The following is a 23,631-nucleotide window of genomic DNA, read 5'->3' on the forward strand; positions in this document are numbered from 1 at the left end:
AGGGCTTGGTGAGAGTGGAGCAGAGCCCCACCTCCCAGTCCTGCGGCCATTGCCGAACCTGCGAGGGACAGACATACCGCCACTGGGAGGAATGCCGCCCTTCGGGTGCGATGAGATGGAGCCTGCGGGACCTGTAATAAGAGGAACTCGGCCGGAGAGTAGACAGTGAGTCGAGGCACTAAGGTGACTGGAAGGCATAAGAGGGTTGGAGGTTGGCTAGAGGACAGGTTTTTGGTTAGGGTGCCATTGCACCAGAAGAAAATGCCTCGTGGAGCGGTTAGGTCGGTCGAAACCTGCCTGGTGTGGTTACAATGGGAATAATTGTGGCCTAGGGAGTAGCAGGCCGGGAGCTGAGACTCAGGTAAGGCATAGAGTTGTACGTTAGGAATGGGAGTAAAGGGGTTAGATGATTCCGGGGTATTACGCGGGAAGGGAACCGGTACCGCAATGAGAGGAGTCTGTTCCAGGGTGGCACACAGAAGGCAGGAGGTTAAATTAGTAAGTCCGGACTGGTTGGCAAGTGCCAACCCCTCTCTAAGGAGGGTGATCCATGAAAAGGGAGCGTTGTGGGATTGGAGTTGAGTGGTTAGAACCTGTTCCTGCTTCCGTATAGAGGCGCTTACGGAGGTGAGCACATAAGCGTGCCATATGTATAGGTGTGAGGATGGGTACATTTGTCTGGGGAAGTCATAGAGGGCTGCCTTTTGGGGACTAGTCTGTCTTTGGTCCCAAGGGTCCTGGATGGTTAAAGTGAACTGGGTTTTTCCTGTAGAGGCCTTGGTTTGCCATAAAGGTGATTGGGTGTGGTCTGTACGGTCCATAGTGCAGGATGACCATACACAGCCCATGCAGGAGTGCCAGGACGAGGCTTTACAGCTATTGGGCTGTTTGTAATTGAAACAGAGTATGGGTATAGCAACTTTGGAATTCTGGAAGTTGGAAAAGTTGAAGTGGATGGGGTGTGAGCACCCCGCTGTGGGGCAATCAGTGGTGGCTAGAAGATGATTGTGAGAGTAAGGGGGTGGGTCACAGATATGTTGTGTTTTGGTATAGTTTTCAGTAAGGAAGAATCTCCAGACATACTGAGAGGAGTTAAGTTTTGGTAAGCTTGAGAGATAGAGGGCCAGTAGGAGTACACTCCCAGCGGGGAGAGAGGGAGTCATTAGGGCATCTTTTCACTCGGGACAGGCAGACCCATGACGGGATTTGTGCGACCTTAATGGCTGAAGGGGTGGCAAGGATGACCGTGTAAGGGCCTTCCCACCAAGGAACTAGAGGCTTTGGGGTAAGGGTCTTTATGAGGACCGAGTCTCCAGGGGAGATTCCTTTGAAGCTGGTAGGGGGGTTAGAGGGGTGAGGTATGGAGGAGTTGGCGTGCTCCCTGAGGAGGTTTCTGAGGAGGGTGAAGTAAGGGAGATAATTTTCCAGGGGTGTTGTGTTTGGAGGTGGAGGGGTGGATAGCAGAAAGGGGCACCCGTAAAGAAGTTCAAACGGGCTGAGCTGTGATGAGCCCCGTGGACGTGCCCGCAACCTGGCAAGGGCTAGGGGAAGTAGGGTGATCCACGACTGTCAGAGTTCTAAGGAGAGTTTGGTGAGCTGCTCCTTGATGAGCCCCTTGGCCTGTTCTACCTTACCAGAAGATTGAGGATGGTAGGCAGCGTGGAGTTTCCACTGGATTCCTAGGGAGGTAGAGACCACATTAGTGACTTTGGAGATAAAGGCAGGACCGTTGTCGGACTGGATGGTAGCCGGGAGTCCAAAACGAGGAATGATGTCCTGGATTAGATGGTGGGCCACTTGGTCAGCCGACTCAGAGGTGGTAGGGAAAGCCTCTATCCATCCTGAAAAAGTGTCAACCAGGGTTAACAAATACTTAAAGCGTTTGTGTTTAGGCATATGGGTGAAGTCTATTTGCCAGTTCTGATCCGGCAGAAACCCGCGAAGTTGGTGGAGTTGCTGGCGGAGGTGACACGCCCCTTGAGATTGGTCTTTGCACACGTGGAGCAGCTTGCGTGGACTTGGTGGATGGTTTGAGCGAGTCCACTGGGGTGTAGCAGAGGTGTAAGGAAGTGAAGTAAGGCTTTTGGTCCGATATGGAGCTAGTTATGGATGTCCTGTATGATAGTGGTTTTCTGGGACTGGGGAAGGATAAGTAGGTTATGTTTAAAGGCCCATCCATCCCTGAAGGCAACACCAGGGGTTTGTTGTAGGGTTTGGAGTTTGGTGTCAGAATACTGGGGGCTGTAACAATGAGATAGAAAATATATCTTGGTTGGGGGTGGACAGTTTTGTGCAGTGTTCCTTGCTGTTCTATCGGCAAATGCATTACCGAGTGCCTCAGGAGACCCCAAGGATTGATGTCCCCGACAATGAATGATGGCTACTTGTTTAGGCAGTTGGATGGCCTCGATGAGGCCAGCGATAAGTTTGCCATTGATTACTGGGGTCCCTTTAGTGGTGAGGAAGCCTCTTTCCTTCCAGATCATACAGTGAGAATGTGCAATAAGGAAGGCATACTTGGAGTCTGTGTAGATGTTGACAATCTTGTCTTTTGCCCATTTAAGAGCTTGAGTGAGTGCGACGAGCTCTGCCTGTTGGGAGGTGGTACCTAAAGGTAAGGGGTGAGTTTCAATGACTTCAGAGTGGGTGACGATGGCATACCCAGCTGCACGAGGTTTGGAGGGACGTGAGAAAGAGCTGCCATCTACGAAGAGGGTCACAGCTGCCTTTGGGGGGTAGATTGAAGATCTGGTCGTGGGGACTGGGCCTCAGATAGAACCTCGGGGCAGCTATGCTCCGGGGGGGAAGCAGTGGGATTAGGAAGGAGGGTGGCCGGGTTTAGGGCAGGACAGTGGGAAAGAGTAATGTTGGGATTTTCTACAAAAAGTAGATGCATGAGCTGGATCTTAGAAGGTCCCAGGTGTGGCAAGGACTGATGAGAAAGGAGTTCCTGGAGCTTATGGGGAGAGAAGACCTGAAGTGGCTGCTGCAAATTTATCTTGAGGGCTTCTGGAGTGAGAATAGCGGCTGCAGCCAGTGCCCGGAGACAAGGTTGCCACCCTTTTTCGGTGGGTCCCAGTTGCTTAGAGAGATAGGCTAAGGGAAGAAGGGTGGGGCCAACGGGCTGCGCTAAGACTCCTAGGGCCACATGAGCTCTTTCATCAGTGTACAGGTGGAAGGGAAGGCTAGGGTTTGGTAAGGCCAGGCCTGTGGAGGTGCATAGAGTTTGGAGTAAGGTGTGGAAGGCTCATGTGACTGCGCGTGGAGAGAACAACGGTCCCTCAGGAGAGTCTGTGGCAGCTTGGTATAACGGTTTAGCCAGGAGGGCAAAGTTTGGGACCCAGTGGCGGAAGAACCCAACCATTCCCAGGAAGGAGAGAATTTCTGTTGCCGACTGGGGTGGTTGGAGGGACCTGAGGGCCTGCAAGCGGTCAGTTGTGATGGATTTTTTTCCAGGAGTTATTTGCAGACCCAGGTAGGTTACAGAGGGGGTGGCTATTTGGGCCTTTTTTTGGGATACACGGTACCCCCTCGTGCCCAAAAAGTTCAGCAAGAGGGTGGTGGCCCGTACACATTCAGGGTGGCTGGGAGAGCAGACTAGCAGGTCATCCACATATTGAAGGACAACAGAAGGAGCGAGGTTGCAGTTGAGGAGGTCAGCAGCTAGAGCTTGCCCAAATAAGTGAGGGCTGTCCCTGAAGCCCTGGGGGAGGACCGTCCAAGTGAGTTGTTGAGAAAGATCCGTGTGCGGGTCCTCCCAGGTGAAGACGAAGATAAAGTATGAATCGGGGCGAAGGGGAATGGTGAAGAAGGCATCCTTGAGATCCAGAACTGAAAAGAAAGCAGCATTGGGGGGAATTTTTGAGAGTAAGGTGTAGGGGTTGGGGACAGCTGGGTGTATGGGGATGACGGCATCGTTGACTAGGCGGAGATCCTGGACCAGTCGATACTCTCCAGATGGTTTGCGAACAGGGAGGATGGGAGTATTACATGGGGAGTTGATGGGGATGAGGAGGCCGCAACTTTTGAGTCTGTTAACGATGGGAGAAAGTCCAAGGCGATGTTTCCTGGAGATGGGGAACTGGGGACGACAGAGGAATCTGGGAGAATGTTCCTTAAGGGAAATTTTGACAGGCTGGTGGTGTTTGGCAATTGTGGGTGTTTCAGTGTTCCAGACCTGGGGGTTGACGTCTGGGAGGAGGGAAAGAGAGTTTGTGGGGGTTGACGTAGGATCAGAACTGTGGAGTAGCGCTAGGAGGCTGCAGTTGGTGGTGGGAGAAAAGGTGATGCTGGCGTGGAGTTTGGCAAGAATATCGTGACCCAACAGGGGCACGGGACAGGAAGGGATGACTAGGAAGGAATGGCTAAACAGAGTGGGACCATACGAGCAAGTCAACGGAGGGGTTTGCCATGGGACGTGGGGGGCGCCATCAATTCCCATAACAGAAACCTGGGAAGGATGAGTTTCGCCATGGTAAAAGGGAAGTGCAGAAAAGGTAACCCCTGTGTCGAGTAAGAAGGAGACACTTTTACCCGCTACCTGAATCGACACCCTGGGCTCGGCAAGGGTAACCGGGGTTGAGGAGCCAGGGCCTCTCTAATCGTCTAAGAGCCCCAGCAACTCGGGACAGAAACCTCCGGAAGAATCCGACTTCCGTGCGCTCTGGCCGGAAACCGGATCATCCAGGGTTGCCCCGCGTGGTCCAATTTCTCTGCCAAGAGTGGCCGAGGCCTTGGACGCACTGGGGCAATCTGACTTCCAATGTCCCGTGAGCTGACAAAGGGGGCAAGGCTTAGTGGGCGGACGGGGTTGTGGGCAGTTGGAGGCCCAGTGACCCTCATTTCCGCATTTGAAGCAGGCTCCTGGGCACGATCCCCAGGGGGGCTGCTGCTGGCCACCCGTTTTCCCGCCTCCTGCCGGCCGCAGAGCTGCTACCAAGGCTTGGGTTTGTAGGGTGACCTTCTGTTTCATTCGGGCTTGGCGGGCTGCCTCTGCCGCATCTTCCCGGGCATTAAAAACTTTAAAGGCCATTTTTACCAGGTCCTGTATGGGGGTTTCCGGCCCATCCTCAACCTTTTTTAATTTTTTTCTGATATCAGGGGCAGACTGTGAGATGAAATGGGAGGCGAAAACAGTTGCCCCGTTTTGGGACACGGGGTCTAGTCGGGTGAAACGGGCAAGAGCATCTTGTAAGCGGCCGAGAAAGAGAGCGGGATTTTCATCTGGCCTCTGAGTTATTTCTCTGAGTTTGTCATAGTTTACCACCTTATTGGAGACAGTATCCATGCCCCGTAGGAGATATTGGAACATGCGATCACGAGCTGGGATGTGGGATCCTGGCCCCTCCTGATAAATCCACTGGGGATCTGTGCTAGGGAGAACTTCAGTTCCAACGGGGACCTGGTTGGGATTTATAGCATGGTCTCTGTCAGCTATATGTCTAGCTGCCCCTAGGATGCGCTCATGCTCTTCGGCGGAAAGAGTGGAGGTGCAGATGACACGGATAGCATGCCATGTGAGACTATAAGCCTGAGTGAGGTACTGAAATTCCTTAATATAGGTGGAGGGATCGGCCGAGAAAGATCCAAGCCGGCGTTCAATTTGAGCCAGGTCTTGGAGGGAGAAAGGAACATGAACTCTGACGAGACCTTCTGCCCCGGCCACCTCACGAAGTGGCGCCAGGACAGTTGGTGGGTGGGAACGAGTACTAGCCGCAACTGGAGAACTTAAAGGGGGCGGCGCCGCAACGGTCAGAGGGGAGGGGGACGAGGAAGGAGGAGGAGGAGGAGCTGTGGGAGTGGGGGCAGGGTCTGCAACTGGTGGAGGAAGAGGGTTGGGGTGAGTAGGAGGGGGATGGGATAGGTGGTCAGGCAGCTCCTCCTGCGGTTCATAAGGAGGGGGAGAGCTGACCTTGGGAGGGGTGCGAGCTAAGAGAACTTGGTGAGTGGAACAGGAGGAGCAGAGGTCGGGGTGGGAACACAAATCCCAAAAAGCCTGGACATAAGGCACCTCACGATCCTTGCCAGAATGGCGACAAAAATCGTCCAGATTGTGCAGGACGTTGAAATCGAAAGTACCAGTGGGAGGCCAGTGTGACTGGTTACCAAGCTGGTACTGGGGCCAGGCCACTTGGGATAGAAAGATAAGCTTTTTTCGTTTGAGGGTCTGAGAGTAGCCCAGCCGAGAAAAATTGAGGAGTAACCACCCGAGGGGGATGTTGTTGGGGATTTTAGACTCCGTGTTCCCCATGGCGCGTGTGGCGGGACCTCCCCTTTAGCGGGATTGGACTAGAGTGGTGTGGGAAGAGGCGTCCCGTCTGTCCCACAACCCCTCTAGAGGGTGATAGGAAGAGTCAGAGAAGGCGTCCCCCCTTCTGACCGTTCCTATAGTGGAAGTGGAAGTCGGGGAAGGACCAGAGGAGGCGTCCCTCGTCTGATCACTTCCAAGGCTCCTGGAGCCTGGTTGGAGGATCTGACTCTCGGGCTGGCCGGCGCTTGGCAAGGGATCCATGGAGTGGGAGATGCAAAAGGAAAAGAGGCCACCACACGCACCGTGGGGAAGATAGGCAAGCAAATGGACTTACCTTATCCGGAGCGTGGAGGCCAATTCAGAGGAAGGGGGTCGCCAGAGGGAGGGGGCCACTGGTGGACCAGCCGCCCACACCTCCTGGGTTTTGGCACCAAATGTGCGACCCGCGGAGACCCTTCCCAAAATAATTCAGTCCCAGGAGCCGTTGGGCCGAGTCCAGGTTTATTGGGATCTGCGGGCAACTCGAGCGAGAGAGGGAAGAGCTGCACCCAGCAGCTGCCAGAGAGGGTTTTTATAGGGGCGGTGGCCTGTTTAGGCGAGGTGTTGCGGAGTGATTGGTGGCGGTTGGACATGGGCGGAGGGGGAATATCGTGGCATGCAAGGGTTGGCTTAGCTTTGGCAGGCTAAAGTGAGGAGATGATTGGTGGAGGCTAAACAAAGAAGAGGGAAGAGCCTTGTGGCTAGGTTTTGGCGGGCTGCTGTTGGGGCGTGTACGAGTTTTGGCGGGCCGATGCGGGAAGGCGATTGGCTAGTCCTGTTGCTGGGCAGACCAACCTCCAGAGGCGGCCTGCTGGATGTGGGCCCCGGATATGGGGGATGGGCTATTTCTACCCAACAAACCAACCAACCAAAAACCCCATCAGGTCCTATGTGAACTCACTCAGTATCATGAGAACAGAATGAGGGTAACTGCCCGCGTGATTCAATTACATCCCACCAGGTATCTCCCGTGACGCATAGGGATTATGGAAACTACAATTCACAATGAGATTTGGGTGTGGACACAGCCAGACCATATCACTGTAAGAACAAAATTTATTAACATATCTATAGTATTACGGTTAGTGCTCAGTACAAATTAGCTATTATTAACGAGACATTAATATGCTAAATTATGTTAATGCATGTTGCCACACAAATATTTTTTCATTACACATGAGTTTTCCAACCAATAAATGAATATGTATTTAAATTACGATTTTATTCTAAATGTGATGTATACATTTAGAATAATAGCATACACAGTAGAATATCATGCAGCCTTAAAAATGGGGAGACGCCGGGTGCAGTGGCTCACGCCTGTAATCCCAGCACTTTGGGAGGCAGAGACGGGTGGATCACGAGGTCAAGAGATCGAGACCATCCTGGTCAACAAGGTGAAACCCCATCTCTACTAAAAACACAAAAAATTAGCTGGGCATGGTGGTGCGTGCCTGTAATCTCAGCTACTTCAGAGGCTGAGGCAGGAGAATTGCCTGAACCCAGGAGGCAGAGGTTGCGGTGAGCCAAGATCACGCCATTGCACTCCAGCCTGGGTAACAAGAGCGAAACTCTGTCTTAAAAAAAAAAAAAAAAGGGAGAGACAACGTCAATTGAAAAAATACTGGGCCGGGCGCGGTGGCTCCAGCCTGTAATCCCAGCACTTTGGGAGGCCTAGGCGGGTGGATCACAAGGTCAAGAGATCGAGACCATCCTGGTCAACACGGTGAAACCCCGTCTCTACTAAAAATACAAAAAAATAGCTGGGCATGGTGGCACATGCCTGTAATCCCAGCTACTCAGGAGGCTGAGGCAGGAGAATTGCCTGAACCCAGGAGGCTGAGGTTGCGGTGAGCCGAGATCGCGCCCTTGCACTCCAGCCTGGGTAACAAGAGCGAAACTCCATCTCAAAAAAAAAAAAAAAAAAAAAAAAAAAAATATATATATATATATATATATGGATAAATTTAGAGGATACTTTACTAAGTAAAATAAGCCAGATACACAAAGAAAACTACTGCATGATTCCACTTTTATGTAGAATCTAAGAAAGTTGAAATAACAAAGTACAATGTGGAATAATTGGTTACCAAAGACTGTTGTTGATAAAAGAATGCAGAGTTTTACGGACAGGATAAATACGTTTTGAGATCTATTGCACAGTAGGGTGACTACAGTCAATGATAATGTATTGTACATTTCAAAATAACTAACGGTAAGTTTAATGTCTCACTGCAAAAAAATTATAGGTAAGTAAGGTGATAGATATGTTACTTGACTTAATTATTCCATATTTTATATATATATCAAAACATTACACTGCACCCTACAAACGTACACAATTTTGATTTTTCAACCAAATATACTGGTAGTACATGTGTTTTTCTAAGAAAATTTAACAAATCAGGCAAGAGAAATAAATATTTCTTCATATTGTATAATTTCAGGAAAATATACATATATTTTTATTACATACAGCTTGCTTATTTAGTGATGTAGGTAAGTAAACTTTGATATCATGAGTAGTTTGAACCTATCACTCAATAGTAAAATATGTTAATTATTATTGTTCAGAGCAATATAATTTCTTTATTTCTTTCACTTTCTTCTTTTGCTTTCTTTTTCTTTCTTTCTTTTCTTTTATTTTCCTTCTTACTTTCTTCTGTCTTTCTTTTTTTTTTCTGAGAAGAAATTTCACTCTTGTTGTCTAGGCTGGAGTGCAATGGTGCAATCTTGGCTCACTGCTACCCCTGCTTCCTGGGTTCAAATGTTTCATCTGTCTCAGCTTCCTGAGTAGCTGGAATTATAGGCATGCACCACCTAAATTACAGGCATGCCTGACTAATTTTGTTGTTTTTTTTTTTTTGTAGAGATGGGGTTTCTCCATGTTGGTCAGGGTAATTTGAACTCCCAACCTCAGCTGATCTGCCTGCCTCAGCCTCCTAAGGTGCTGGGATTACAGGCGTGAGCTGTTACACTCGGCTTTATTCAAAAAGTTAATACTTTAAAAGACAGATTCTAAAGCAATTGTTTAAATTCTCTCAAGATAAATGACTTTTTTCACTTATACATAAAAGTTATATAAACATATACTTTAAACTACCCTTAAGTTTATTAAGTGAATATAAAAAATTGTTGGCAAAAAGAATTTATTAAACAAGTAGATCAGAAAACGCTTTGCCTCTTTCTCTAATCTTAAAAGAGAAAAAAACTCAGCATTTAAGTGTTTATTATCTGGTGTTACAAGGGTGGTAAAGAGCAGTACAAGATGAGGGAGCTTCCTTTAGTATTTATATTCCTGCCATGTGAGACTGTGTGAGAATCTGCCAAGGACAGTATTACAAATACCCATCGAATATTAGAGTCCCAAACTGTCAATTAAAATGAACACAAATTACAACCCCCTGGTGTGGACACCTTGTTGTTCCCAGGCTTACCACTGGTCCTGATCTAAAACACTTTACAAATAACCAGAGCTAATGATTTTCTGTGCTCTCTCTATATGCTGGACACTCTTCTCACACCTGTATTTGAGTTAATTGCTTTAATTTTACCAAAACCCTAAGATTTAGGCAGTAATATTCTTACTGTACAGCTGAAGAGTCAAGAACAAAGATGTCAAGAAACTGTCTCCCGGTCACACAGCCCATAAGTGGCAGAACCAGGATGCAATCAGAGGCCACCAGATACCGAGTTTTAATATTCATCATTAAGGCCAGTCAGCCTCATGCAATTTTATTTATTTATATATTTAGTTAGTTAGTTACTTAGTTTTTTATTGCATTTTAGGTTTTGGGGGTCATGTGAAGAACCTGCAAGATTGTTGCATAGGTACACACGTGGTGGTGTGATTTTCTGCCTTCCTCCCCTTCACCTGTATCTGGCATTTCTCCCCATGCTATTTCTCTCCAACTCCCCACCCCTCGCTGTCTGCCCCCAATTTTCCCCCAACAGACCCCAATATGTAGTGCTCCCTTCCCTGTGTCTATGTGTTCTCATTGTTCAACACCCAGCTATGATTGAGAACATGCGGTGTTTGATTTTCTGTTCTTGTGTCAGTTTGCTGAGAATGATGGTTTCCAGGTTCATCCATGTCCCTACAAAGGACACGAACTCATCGTTTTTGATGGCTGCATAATATTCCGTGGTGTATACGTACCACATTTTTCCTGTCCAGTCTATCATTGATGGGCATTTGGATCGGTTCCAGGTCTTTGCTATTGTAAACTGTGCTGCAATGAACATTTGTGTGCATGTGTGCTTACAGTAGAATGATTTATAATCCTTTGGATATATACCTAGAAATGGATTTGCTGGGTCAAATGGAATTTCTTTTTCTAGGTCCTTGAGGAACCACCACACTGTCTTTCACCAGGGAAGCCACAATCACCTCTGTGCACGCTGCCACCACCACCGCTGCCGCCACCCGCCAAGCCCAGCACCGGTGAGCACAACTTTCTTTTTTTTTTTTTTTTTTTTTTTTTTTTTGAGGCAGAGTTTTGCTCTTGTTACCCAGGCTGGAGTGCAATGGCGCGATCTCAGCTCACCGCAGCCTCCGCCTCCTGGGCTCAGGCAATTCTCCTGCCTCAGCCTCCTGAGTAGCTGGGATTACAGGCACGTGCCACCATGCCCAGCTCATTTTTTGTATTTTTAGTAGAGACGGGGTTTCACCATGTTGACCAGGATGGTCTCGATCTCTTGACCTCGTGATCCACCCGCCTTGGCCTCCCAAAGTGCTGGGATTACAGGCTTGAGCCACCACGCCCGGCTGGTTTATTTCTTTAGTGAAGTGGCCTGCAGGCTTGCCTGAGCCCACTGGATAGGGTGTCCCTGATGTGGTGAATCATCACTGTGACATCAGCTGCCTGAAGCAGAGCAAAAAGTTTAAAATGTCTTTTGTTCCCCACCTCAAAGAATACTTCTGGGCTGCCCTTTGGACTCTGCAGTTGTAACTTTTCTTCCTGCCACAGACTGGTTGCCAGAAAATGACTGTCCCATTGCTACTCTCACACAGAAAATACTCCAGTCTCTGAGGGAACAAACACCCTGTCCCACCTCTGCTCCAAACCAGAGAACTGCCAGGGTACCTTGAAGTGTGTCCCTACTGTACCTTGTATTTCCTCAGATGTTCTTGGGAGTAATTCTTTTTTATTTTCAGTTTGTTCGTGAGAATTAGGGATAATTCTATAAAAAATATTCTAGTATAAGCCAGGCCTGGTGGCTCAAGCCTGTCATCCCAGCACTTTGGGAGGCTGAGGCGGGTGGATCATGAGGCCAAGAGATCGAGATCATCCTGGTCAACATGGTGAAACCCTGTCTCTACTAAAAATACAAAAAAAAAAAAAATAGCTGGGCATGGTGGCGAGCACCTGTAATCCCAGCTACTCAGGAGGCTGAGGCAGGAGAATTGCCTGAGCCCAGGAGGCGGAGGTTGCGGTGAGCCGAGATCATGCCATTGCACTCCAGCCTGGGTAACAAGAGCGAAACTCCATCTCAAAAAACAAAAAACAAAAAAATTCTAGTATAAATCAGCTTTCCAGTAAGTTTCTACTATGTCCAGTGCCTAAAGTAACCCAAAACGATTTCGACAGTATATTGGGACCTGAAAATAAATAGATAAATAACCCTGAAAGAGAAATACACTTATGAACGTTAGGATACTATTTCTTTCTTTCTTTCTTTCTTTTTTTTTTTTTTTGAGACGGAGTTTCACTCTTGTTACCCAGGCTGGAGTGCAATGGCGCAATCTCGGCTCATCGCAACCTCCGCCTCCTGGGTTCAGGCAATTCTCCTGCCTCAGCCTCCTGAGTAGCTGGGATTACAGGCACGTGCCACCATGCCCAGCTAATTTTTTTGTATTTTTAGTAGAGACGGGGTTTCACCATGTTGACCAGGATGGTCTCGATCTCTTGACCTCGTGATCCACCTGCCTCGACCTCCCAAAGTGCTGGGATTACAGGCTTGAGCCACCGCACCCGGCAGGATACTATTTCAACTGATCTCTACAACAGCTGTGGAATGATGATTTGACCCACTTTACAAACGAAGAAACAGAAATTCAAGAAGGATCAATCACTTGCACAAAGGTAGTCAATGCAGTGCTGAGACTAGAGCCCAGGTAATTCTGATTCTTAGCCCAGGGACCTTCCATTCTAACAAGCTGCCTTCTGCCATACTCTTCTTTCTGACCACAAAGATTGAACGGAGTCTTCTGCTTCTGGCCAAATTGGAGTAATAGGGACCAGATTTGTCCTCCACCTTCAGCAACTGGAAAACTGGAAACACGATTTTCAACTATAGCTTCCACACTGCATATAGTGCAGTACAGTAGAGCGATCCCTGGGAGAGAGAAAATAAAAGAGGTGAGCCCCAAGATTACTCCAGTTTATCACCTGAGATTTTGAACTGCAAAGCAGTGGGGGAGGACCCAGGCATAGCCTGTAGTAAGTTGGAAAAGGTCAGGGTGGTGACATCACAGGACAGACTAGAGAACATTGCTGCACACAGAGAATGCCTTGGATTCCTGTCTTTAATCTTCAGCTAAGTGCTGATTAGTACATGTATTTGAGGAAATGATGCAAAGCAGGGAAAAGAAATTCTCCAAAGAAGTCATCTCTGTAGCTCACACAGAGCTTGCAACACTTGGTGTTTCCATCAGCTAAAGGGAAAAACCCTTTTAATAAAGGGAGCATTGGTTAGAACAGGGGTCCCCAAACCCCAATGATGCTCCATGGCCTGTTAGGAACCCAGCCGTACACAGCAGGTGAGCAGCAGCGAGAAAGCATTACCTCCTGTCAGGTCAGCGATGGCATTAGATTCTCATTAGAGCACAAACCCTGTTGTGACCTGTACATGCAAGAGGTCTAGGTTACACGACAGATTTAGGTTGCATGCTCCTTATGAGACTCTAGCTAATGCCTGATGATCGGACGTGAAACAGTTTCATACTGAAACCATCACCCTGAACCCAAGCAGTCTACCTGAACCTCATCTGTGGAAAAACTGTCTTCTGGGTGACAAGTCCCTGGAGTCAAAACTGTCAGAGACCACTGGCTTACAATAGGCAAAAGAGTATCGTCCCCAGTGTAAACCATGAACTATGCGTAATAATAGCATGTAAGTTCATTGATGGTAATAAATGTGCCTTTCTGGAGAGAGACATGGATAGTCTAGCAGGCTAGGCATGCATAGAGGCAAGTGGTATGTGAAAACCTTTTGTACTTCCTGTTCAAATTTTGCCATTAATCTGAAACAACTCTAAAAAATAAGACTTATTATTTAAAAAGGCATATTGCAGGCCGGGGACAGTGGATCACACCTGTCATCTCAGCACTTTGGGAGACCGAGGTGAGTGGATCACGAGGTCAAGAGATCGAGACCAAACTGGTGACATGGTAAGAAGCTGTCTCTACTAAAAACACAAAAAATTAGCTGGGCATGGTGCCACGTGCCTGTAATCGCAGCTACTCAGAAGGCTGTGGCAGGAGAACTGCCCAAAACCAGAATGCAGAAGTTTCGGTGAGCCGAGATCGTGCCAATGCACTCCAGCCTGGGTAAAAAGAGTGAAAATCAGTCTCAAAAGAAAAAAAGAGGCATATTACAACCATAGTGGAAAAAAACAGCCACTGACTAATAGCTGCTCTTATCCTGCTTCAAAAAATTAAAAAGCCAGCTTGAAAAGAAGCCACTTGTTTTTAAGTCATTTTATTGAATAACAAACGAGTCTAAAATAATTTTAACACAAAATGCCAAAAGCCCAGCGCTCAGTGAGTTACAACGGGCAATGTCTAACACCAAATCAAATAATATGAGGAATGCGGAGACACAGAAAACTGAGATGCATGATGAGAAGGGAAAAAAATTCAATCCACTTTAACTGACTTAGGAAGGACACATCAGAGGAGAATTTAAAAACAACAGGAAAGCCTGAGGTGGTGGCTCAGGTCTGTAATCCCAGCACTTTGGAGCCCAAGGCGGGTGGATCCCCTCAGCTCGGGAGTTCAGTACCAGCCCGACCGGCATGGTAAAACCCCGACTTTACAGAAAATAAAAACTAAAAATATGTAATCCCAGCACTTTGGGAGGTCGAGGTGGGTGGATCACGAAGTCGAGAGATCGAGACCATCCTGGTCAACAAGGTGAAACCCCGTATCTACTAAAAATACAAAAAAATTAGCTGGGCATGGTGGCACGTGCCTGTAATCCCAGCTACTCAGGAGGCTGAGGCAGGAGAATTGCCTGAACCCAGGAGGCAGAGGTTGTGGTGAGCCGAGATCGCGCCATTGCACTCCAGCCTGGGTAACAAGAGTGAAACTCCATCTCAAAAAAAAAAAAAAAAAAAAAATTTGCCGGGCATCGTGACGGCAGGCGTCTGTAGTCCTAGCTTTTTTGGAGCCCAAGGTTGGAGGATTGCCTGAGGTCGGGAAGTGGAGGCTGCCATGGGCCTTGGCCGGATGAATGCACTGCAGCCTGTTGCCTGGGTTGGTCTTGAACTCCTCGGCTCTAGCAAAGTACCCGCCTCACCTCCGAACTTGCACCCACCATATTCATCTGTCCCGGAGGTGTCATTTAACTCTGTAAGTTGAATGCACACATTGAAAACCATTCTGCTGGCCGGGCGCGGTGGCTCAAGCCCATAATCCCAGCACTTTGGGAGGCTGAGGTGGGTGGATCACGAGGTCAAGAGATCGAGACCATCCTGGTCAAGATGGTGAAACCCCGTCTCTACTAAAAATACAAAAAATTAGCTGGGCATGGTGGTGCGTGCCTGTAATCGCAGCTACTCAGGAGGCTGAGACAGGAGAATTGCCTGAACCCAGGAGGCAGAGGTTTCGGTGAGCAGAGATCGCACCATTGCACTCCAGCCTGGGTAACAAGAGCGAAACTCCGTCTCAAAAAAAAAAATAAAGAAAGAAAAAAAACCATTCTGCTAGATAGCTCCTTTTTTGTTTTAGAGCCAGATATTTCTCATTACAGCCTATACTCCCATCCACTCTGGAATGTCCAAACGCAGCTTTTAGAAGAACTGTGTTACTAACTCGCTGAATCTAAACATAGATGCAACTTCCTAAAAGGAACCAACACACAGCAGATCAGTTTGTAGGAAGCAGATCTTCTGTGTTTTAAACACATTTGTACTGCTAACAATTATATGCCACTATAAAGCTGGAAATGACTGATTCTACATTCTCCAAAGAAAGGGTTTCTGAACTGCTGAAATACAAATCCGTTTAACTCTGTAAGTTGAATGCACACATTGACAAGCATTCTGCTGGATAGCTCCGTTTTTGTTTTAGAGTCAGATATTTCTCTTTACACCCTGTACTCCCATCCACTCTGGAATGTCCAAACCTAGCTTTCAGAAGAAACCTGTTTCTTTCTTTTTTTTTTTTTTTTTTGAGACGGAGTTTCGCTCTTGTTACCCAGGCTGGAGTGCAATGGCGCGATCTCGGCTCACTGCAACCTCCGCCTCCTGGGTTCAGGCAATTCTTTTGCCTCAGCCTCCTTAGTAGCTGGGATTACAGGCACGTGCCACCATGCCCAGCTAATTTTTTGTATTTTTAGTAGAGAAGGGGTTTCACCATGTTGACCAGGATGGTCTCGATCTCTCGACCTCGTGATCCACCCGCCTCGGCCTCCCAAAGTGCTGGGATTAGAGGCGTGAGCCACCGTGCCCAGCGAAGAAACCTGTTTCTAATTGGCTGAATCTAAACATAGTTGCAACTTCCTAAAAGGAATCAACACACAGCAGAACAGTTTGTAAGAAGCAGGTCTTCTGTGTTTTAAACACATTCTTACTGCTAACTCTTATATGCCAGTATAAGGCTGGAAATGACTGTTTCTACGTTCTCCAAAGAAAGGGTTTCTGAACTGTTGAAATACAAATCAGTTTAATATCTGTAAGTTGAATGCACACATTGACAACCATTCTGCTGGATAGCGCCATTTTTGTTATAGAGCCAGATATTTCTCTTTACATCCTGTACTCCCATCCAGTCTGTAATGTCCAAAGGCAGCTTTTAGAAGAAATGTGTTTCTAACTCACTGAATCGAAACATAGTTGCAACTTCCTAAAAGGAACCAACACACAGCAGATCAGTTTGGAAGAAGCAGGTCTTCTGTGTTTTAAACACATTCTTACTGTTAACTCTTATATGCCACTATGGGGCTGGAAATGACTCTTGCTACATTCTACAAAGAAAGGGTTTCTGAACCAGTGAAATACAAATCAGTTTAAGTGCAGCCGGGGAAATGGAACCATGTTCATGGCCAGCTTCCGCAGGTCGGCGTTCAGCCGGCCTGGGAAGCGCAGGCACGTGGTGACCCCACTCATGGTAGCAGACACCAGGTAATTCAGGTCACCATAGGTGGGTGTGGTCAGTTTTAAGGTCCTGAAACAGATGTTGTAGAGTGCTTCGTTATCAATGCATAACGTCTCGTCTGCATTTTGTGCGAGCTGGTGGACGGAGAGGGTGGCATTGTAGGGCTCCACCACGCCGTCTGACACCTTGGGTGAGGGCAGGATGCTGAATGTGTTTATGATCCTGTCTGGGTACTCCTCCCGAATTATGTCCATGAGGAGGCAACCCGTCCCAGACCCAGTCCCCCCACCCAGGGAGTGGATCAGCTGGAAACCCTGCAGGCAATCACAGCTCTCAGCTTCTTTTCTCACAACATCCATCACCGACTCCATCGGTTCCACGCCTTCTGTGTAGTACCCCTTGGCCCAGTTGTTTGAGGCCCCGCGCTGACCTGTAAGGTAGTAGTCAGTCACTTGATGGCCAGGTATGTGGTCATCAGTGGTCGCCACAAGGCAAAAAGCACCATTCACGCGGCAGGTGGAGCGAATGAAACCCTCTCCCCTAAAGTCACAGGACAGCAGCCTTGCCTGTTAGAACCTAGATCAGGAGCCAAACCTGAGACGGCCTAACAACAGACTCGCTGCAGGTGGCTCCTGCCCGGTCCCAGAAAAGGCCATAGTCACTGTCCCACTTCAGCTCCCTGCAGGGAGATTGCATCAGCAGCTCCTCACCTTGAGGAGACAGCTGTACTTTCTTCCCATATCCCGTTTAGGAGAGGGGGATTGCATGACTCAGAGTATGGGAGGGTGTTCAGGGGCCCCAGTTACACAGTTCCCACAGAGATGACCTTGGGGCCCTCGCTGACTTTGAGCTGCCCTGGCTAAGGAGCCACACCCAAGTCCTCATCCACAGCTCACCAAAGACGAAGTTGTCTGGCCTGAAGATCTGCCTGAAGGGCCCTGAACGCACTGTGTCCATGGTGCCTGGCTCCAGATCCATGAGCACAGCACGGGCCACATACCTGCCACCTTAACAGAACAGAAGGGAATGGGTGAGGAGAGGGTTGGTATTCCCAGGAGGGCAGTCAGGAACAGACTGGGGTCTCACCGCTGGCCTCGTTGTTGTACACATTGATGCGTTCCAGCTACAGGTCACTGTCCCCGTGGTAAGTGCCAGCGGAGTCAATGCCATGTTCATAAGAGATCACCTCCCAGAACTGCGAGAGATGCAAAAGGCCAGACAGGCCAGGGCTGAGTCATGGAGCTCAGGAAGCGGGAGTTTTCCCAGTCCTTCTCCCACTTCCATCCCCCTTCCTCAGGCCGCTGGGTCCCTTGGTGTTCACCCCGGCAACCTGCAATGCAGAGGCACCACCCCTTCCACTGCCAACATCTTCACTGACCTCCCTGCAGGCCCGAGCTGGGCCCTCAGAGCCCTAGCTGCCAACCTTTGTGCCGATCTGGTTCCTGCACTTTCCGAGTTGGGTAAACACAATCTACCGCATGGCCAAGGCAGGACTAGGGCAGCAAAAGAAAGGCGAGGAGGAGGATTGAACGCACAATGACTGAGCCCGCAGTCCGCCAATGCTTAAGCAGCCCCACACCCTCCTCCCCCAGCCTTGGATTGGGCTCCCAGAATAAGAAACAGCTTGACTTTTACACGGGTGTGCCTGCCTGTGACTCCCTTGGAGGTTAATGGCTATTGGAGAGCTCAGGTGGCCTTGCTGTGGTCCTTTCCACGCGGGGAGAGCTGGGCAGCTGAAGAACTTCCTCCCATGTCTTTAGTGAGACTAAATCCCTAGCTGAGCTGAAACTGAATTTTCCTCCCATGTGGAGGGGAAGACTTTCGTTTCCACATTCACAGAGTGCCTTTGCATGTGTCCTGGATTGATGACATACTTTTGCAATGGATGAGTCCTTTCATCTCTTAGGAGATCTGTGGTTTGAAAAGGCTTTCTGTGTGCTAACTCAACAGGATCTACTTATAAGTTTTCCTTTGGAGCAGCTCAAACCCATAGTAAGCTATGGGTCTTAGAGATAGCCAGGCTTCTGATTTCGTTAGCCTTCTTTAGAGTTTGATTCGTTCTTCCACCTTTCCAGAGGACTTCAATCTCCACACAGAGTGAAGGTGATATTTGATTCCTGACGCTGAGAATAGGTGTTGGGATATGCCTGCTGTGAAAGATGGGCCATTGTCACTTTGCACGCTTTTAGATGATACAAACTGAGGAATTATATCTTCTTGTAAACACTTTTCAGATAGGATGGGGAATGCCTTGATCTAACCAGTGAAGGTATCAGTAAGCATTAGCAAATATTTTAATTTCCTATAGAAAGGTGCCTGAGTAAATTAGAGTTTTCAGTCCTCACCTGGAGAGGTTTCTTAGTGTTGAACAGGATAAACTACAGGAGGAGAAAACTGCTGGCTGTTTGTGTTATTTCAGGCACAGAGCTCAGGGCAGAGTCACCCGTGTTAGTGTCTTGAAAAGATTTATCCCCAAAAACCAATGAGACATTAACTGAAACAAAGAATCCCTTCTAAAGTGAAAATAATCATGTAAGTGTTTAACTATTTTCCTATGATTAGAACTTGGCATTAGTAATGTATTACCATGAGTCAGCCAGCCAGAGGGGTTCTGGACTAAACTGGAATCCCTGGCCCGTTTTTGTTCTTCTTTGGAGCATTCTGTCTCAGCTCCAGGTACGCTGACCAGCATGCCCGTCGGCTTCAGTGTAGTGACCTTGACTATCACATCTGCAAGGGCAGTTTCTTTCACATGGGCAATCTCTCTTTTGATGTCCTCTGCAATCAATTATAGTCACTTTTCTCTGGCAGCCAAGCAGCACTCTAACAAGCTCAAAATCTGAGTGATGTTGTCCGGAAAAGCCCTTTGTGGTCAAGAGTCCCTACCCATTCCAAATCGCAGCATAAGCATGAAGCACTCAAAAGTCATACTTTGTGTAAATGTTAACTTTTAAATTTTTCCTTGACTAAAGGGCTCTGGTAAGTTCAATTAACTCAGCTTTTTGAGCTGAGGTCGAGGTCAGCGAGGCATGTGACTTGATTAACTTGTGCTGACTAATCAGAGCATTAGCCCTCCTGTTTTCCTGATGCATAAAACAACTTGCATCTGTTAACCACTCTTCCTTGGGATGGTCAAGGAGCTCATTTCAAGTCTGGCCTGATAGAACAAATTTGTTTCATAACCTGTGACATGGTTTGGCTCTGTCTCCAGTCAAATCTTATCAATTATAGCTCCCATAATTCCCATGTGTCTTGGGAAGGACCCAGTTGGAGGTAATTGAATCGGGGAGTGAAGCAAGTCTTTTGCACACTGTACTTGTGACAGTGAATAAGCCTCATGAGATATGACTATTTTATTTTTATTTTTATTTTATTTTTTGAGACATATTTTTGCTCTGTTGCCCAGGCTGGAGTGCAGTGGCATGATGTCAGCTCACTGCAGCATCTGTCTCTTGGGTTCAAGGGATATTCCTGTCTCCACTTGAGTAGCTGGGATTACAGGCACCCACCACCATGCCTGGCTAATTTTTGTATTTTTAGTAGAGACGTGGTTTCACCATATTGGCCAGGCTGGTCTCAAACTCCCGACTTCAGGTGACCCACCTGCCTCCTTGGCCTCCCAAAGTGTTGGGATTACTCCCCTTTATAAAGGGGAGTTTTTCTACACAAGCTCTTTTGCCTGCTGCCATGTAAGAGATGTAACTTTTCTCCTCATTTGCCTTATGCCATGATGGTGAGGCTCCCCCAGCCATGTGGAACTGTGAGTCCAATAAACCTCTTTTATTTATGAATTACCCAGCCTCATATATGTCTTTACTAGCAGCATGAGAACAGATTAATACAACCTGTATGCTGGGAAGGCTGGGAGCACCTGTGTGCTCTAGCAGATAAGTAGCTGGGTTTAGAGTTTGTCAGACTTCAAGGGTTATGTCTGGAGTGTCTAGCAATAAGAATTGAGACTTTAATAAATGTTCGCCTATCATCCACTGGTGCCCTTTAGCTTCCAGAACCACCTTCCCTTGGTATGGGGTCAAAAAACCTTTAGGTGCTGTCCTAATGCTTATTAGCCTTGCCTACTAGAAAAGTTGTAGCAGCAACAGCGCTAAGAAACGTAGGACACCCTGAGCCCACCCGGTCTATCTGCTCAGAAAAGTCGGCTACTGGCCTTGGAATGTTCCCCAGTTTTGGGACAAGATCACCCAAGGCCTATGCCTTGCTTTGTGGCCACATAAAGAAAAACGGTTCATCTCACTTATGGACATCCAAGGCTGCAGCAGAGCCTCATTTCTCTTTGTGAGTATTGAAGGTTAGCTTGCGGTTCTAATGACATTCAAGGAGCTCTAATATTTTCCTTTGAGTGTGTTATATAAAGGCTTGGCTAGATGTCCAAATCTGGGCACCCATAAGCTGCAGTACACAGCTGTCCCCTAATAAGGCCCACAGTCATTTGTTGGACTGGGACTCTCGGATGACTAAAAAAACTTTTTTTTCCTTCAAGGGATGTTGATCGGTTCCAGAGGTTAAGACTGATTCCAAATATTTGAGTCTTTGAGTCATAATCTGAGCCTTGTATGGTGATACCCTATAGCTGCCATTTCCCAGGAAATTTATCCATTTAACAGTATTATTATCTGAGTCTTTTTTAGTCAGGTTAGCAATGAGCAAGTCATCTACATACTGAATAACTGTGCCCCTTTGCACTTGTGAATTTCTTAAGTCCTTAGCCAGAACATTTTCAAATAATTGGGGCTAACCCAGAACTCTTCAGAGAGGACTGCCCAGGTTAGTTTGGAGGCTAAATGAATATCTGGATCAGTCCATTCAAAGGCAAACATATGGTGAATCTGGATGCATTGAGATGCAGAAAAATGTGTCTTTCATATCTAAGAATGTAAACCAGCTTGCATCCCCCGAGACTTGGGTAAGAATTGGGGACGATGGGGTGTGTGGAGACAACAACTGCATTTATTAATGCTCTGTTTCTGACAAATCTGTAGGCTTTTGATCTGGTAACATGGGATCGTAAGGAAACTCTCATGGTCTTAATAAGTCAAATGGCAAGAATTTGGCAATAAGGGGTTGAATTTCCTCTCCTGCTCCCTGCCTTAAAGTGTATTGTCTTTTCCGAGGGTGAGGAGCATGAGGCTGAAGTTGGATTTGAATCGGGGTGGTCTTTAGTGTGTTTCCCAGAGCCTGTGTGGCCCAAACCTCAGGATTTACTTGAGACAACACCTCAGGTTGTAAATGTGACACCGATTCTTAAAATTTTTCCCCCCTGAGGGGTCAGGAACAAAAGTAATATTTTATTTGCTTTATGAATACACACACACACACACACACACACACACACACACACACCACTTATTTCTCAAAGACAGAGAAAGAATATTTCCTTCCATTTAGGCATTCCTAAATTGCTGCCAAGTAAACCGTGAGCTCTTGGAGGAGGCCAAGGCAGAGCAGACCCTCAGATAGCAGGCAATGCACTCGACCCTGAGGACATCAGGTACCAGGCCCACCAGCCCCCGCCCACGCCGGAGCTGCCCCTGCAGCCTAGACCTGGCGCCGGCAGCAAGTGGCTGGGCACCCCAGACCAGGCTAGACCCCCAGCAGCAGGGATCCTGCGGCTGGGCGCCCAGGCGGCAAAGTCAGGCAGTCGTCCCGCCAGCAGCCACTCAGTCTCATCGGTGTGGATTCAGAGTGCCCAGCGCAGGGACCCAGGACCCGGAGAGGTTTCCAAGAGAAGCGCACCCTCAGGCCATTTGGGCTGTGCACTCCGCGACCCTGACGCCATCCCGCGCCAGTGCCAGAGCTGCACCTGCAACTTGCGCGTCCGACGTGGGCAGCGGTGGGGGCGGGGCGCGGAAGGAGCAACCGCTGACTCTCTGGCTGCCGGACACCTGCCGGGCAGAACCTGGGGCCAGAGCCTCAGGGCTGAAGCCAGGCCATCCGCGAAGCCATTCCGTGGCCCGGAGTGCCAGGCCCAGTCTCCCTTCCGAGGGGGAGTGGGGCGCCGCACCGTGAGACGGGGCATCGCGCCTGCGATCCTGCGCCTGCGGTCCTGGGGCCGCCCGGGCGAGCCCAGGAGAACCCGGGGCCCAGCGGCGCCTGCCCGGAGCTGCAGCCCCACCCGCCTGCGCGTGCACGGGAGTGACTTCGGAGCCTGGGGGCCATCGAGGGGCGGGCGCTCGCCTAAAGGCTTCGCCCAGCTCGCTCGGTCGGAGAGGTCGGAGGCTGCAAGCTCGCTGCTGACGCTGTGGTGGACCCGGCTGGATCGTGGATTCTGGACTAGAAATCAGCTTTGCGGATCGGGGGTTGGATCGGGGATTTGGGGCTGGGGTGTGGGCGGTGAAAAGGTGACAGGGACCCGCCGCTGCCCAGGAGCGGGTGGCTGGGGATCTGAGAAGTCACCGCCGTGAAGTTCCTCCGCCTCGGAGCCGCAGGGGCCAGGCGGTCCTGGGCTTCCTAGGCCTGGTCTACACTGCGTCCACACACCGAATCCGGGACGTGGAACCGCGGAGGAACCGCGGAGGATCCGCGGAGGAACCGCGGAGGATCCGCGGAGGAACCGCGGAGGATCCGCGGAGGAACCGCGGAGGATCCGCGGAGGAACCGCGGAGGATCCGCGGAGGAACCGCGGAGGATCCGCGGAGGATCCGCAGGGCGGCTGTCAGGGGCGACGCTGCAGAGGTGGAGCCGCCGGGCGCGCCGGAGCTGAGACCTGGATGCCCGGACAAGCCGCTCAGGTACCTGCGCTCGGCCCGGGCTGGGAGGGTCCCGAGGCGCGGCTTCCCCGCAGCCCTGGGGACCGGCCCTCTCGGAGCAGCGGAGCCGAACGGAGCCTCGGCTGCTTTCCGTCCCTCCTAATTCCCGGCCGGAGCACTTGGTGGAGAAGGCGAAAGATGGAACTCATGAAGTGCAGCAGATGCAGTGTTTTGTTGTTGCTGTTCTTACGGTTCACGTTGAAAACACGGTGTTTTATACATTATAGGAGGTTCCTGATGACAGAACTCACTCCCC

General features: G+C 49.0%; 1 pseudogene; it reads right to left on the reverse strand.

Moving 5' to 3' along the window:
• Positions 1 to 16,517: 16,517 nt before the first annotated feature.
• LOC120365298 (tubulin beta-8 chain-like) lies at positions 16,518 to 18,091 on the reverse strand (annotated as a pseudogene).
• Positions 18,092 to 23,631: the final 5,540 nt, after the last annotated feature.

Source organism: Saimiri boliviensis, chromosome 7 (assembly GCF_048565385.1).
Source record: "Saimiri boliviensis isolate mSaiBol1 chromosome 7, mSaiBol1.pri, whole genome shotgun sequence".
In the NCBI taxonomy this organism is placed as follows: Eukaryota; Metazoa; Chordata; class Mammalia; order Primates; family Cebidae; genus Saimiri; species Saimiri boliviensis.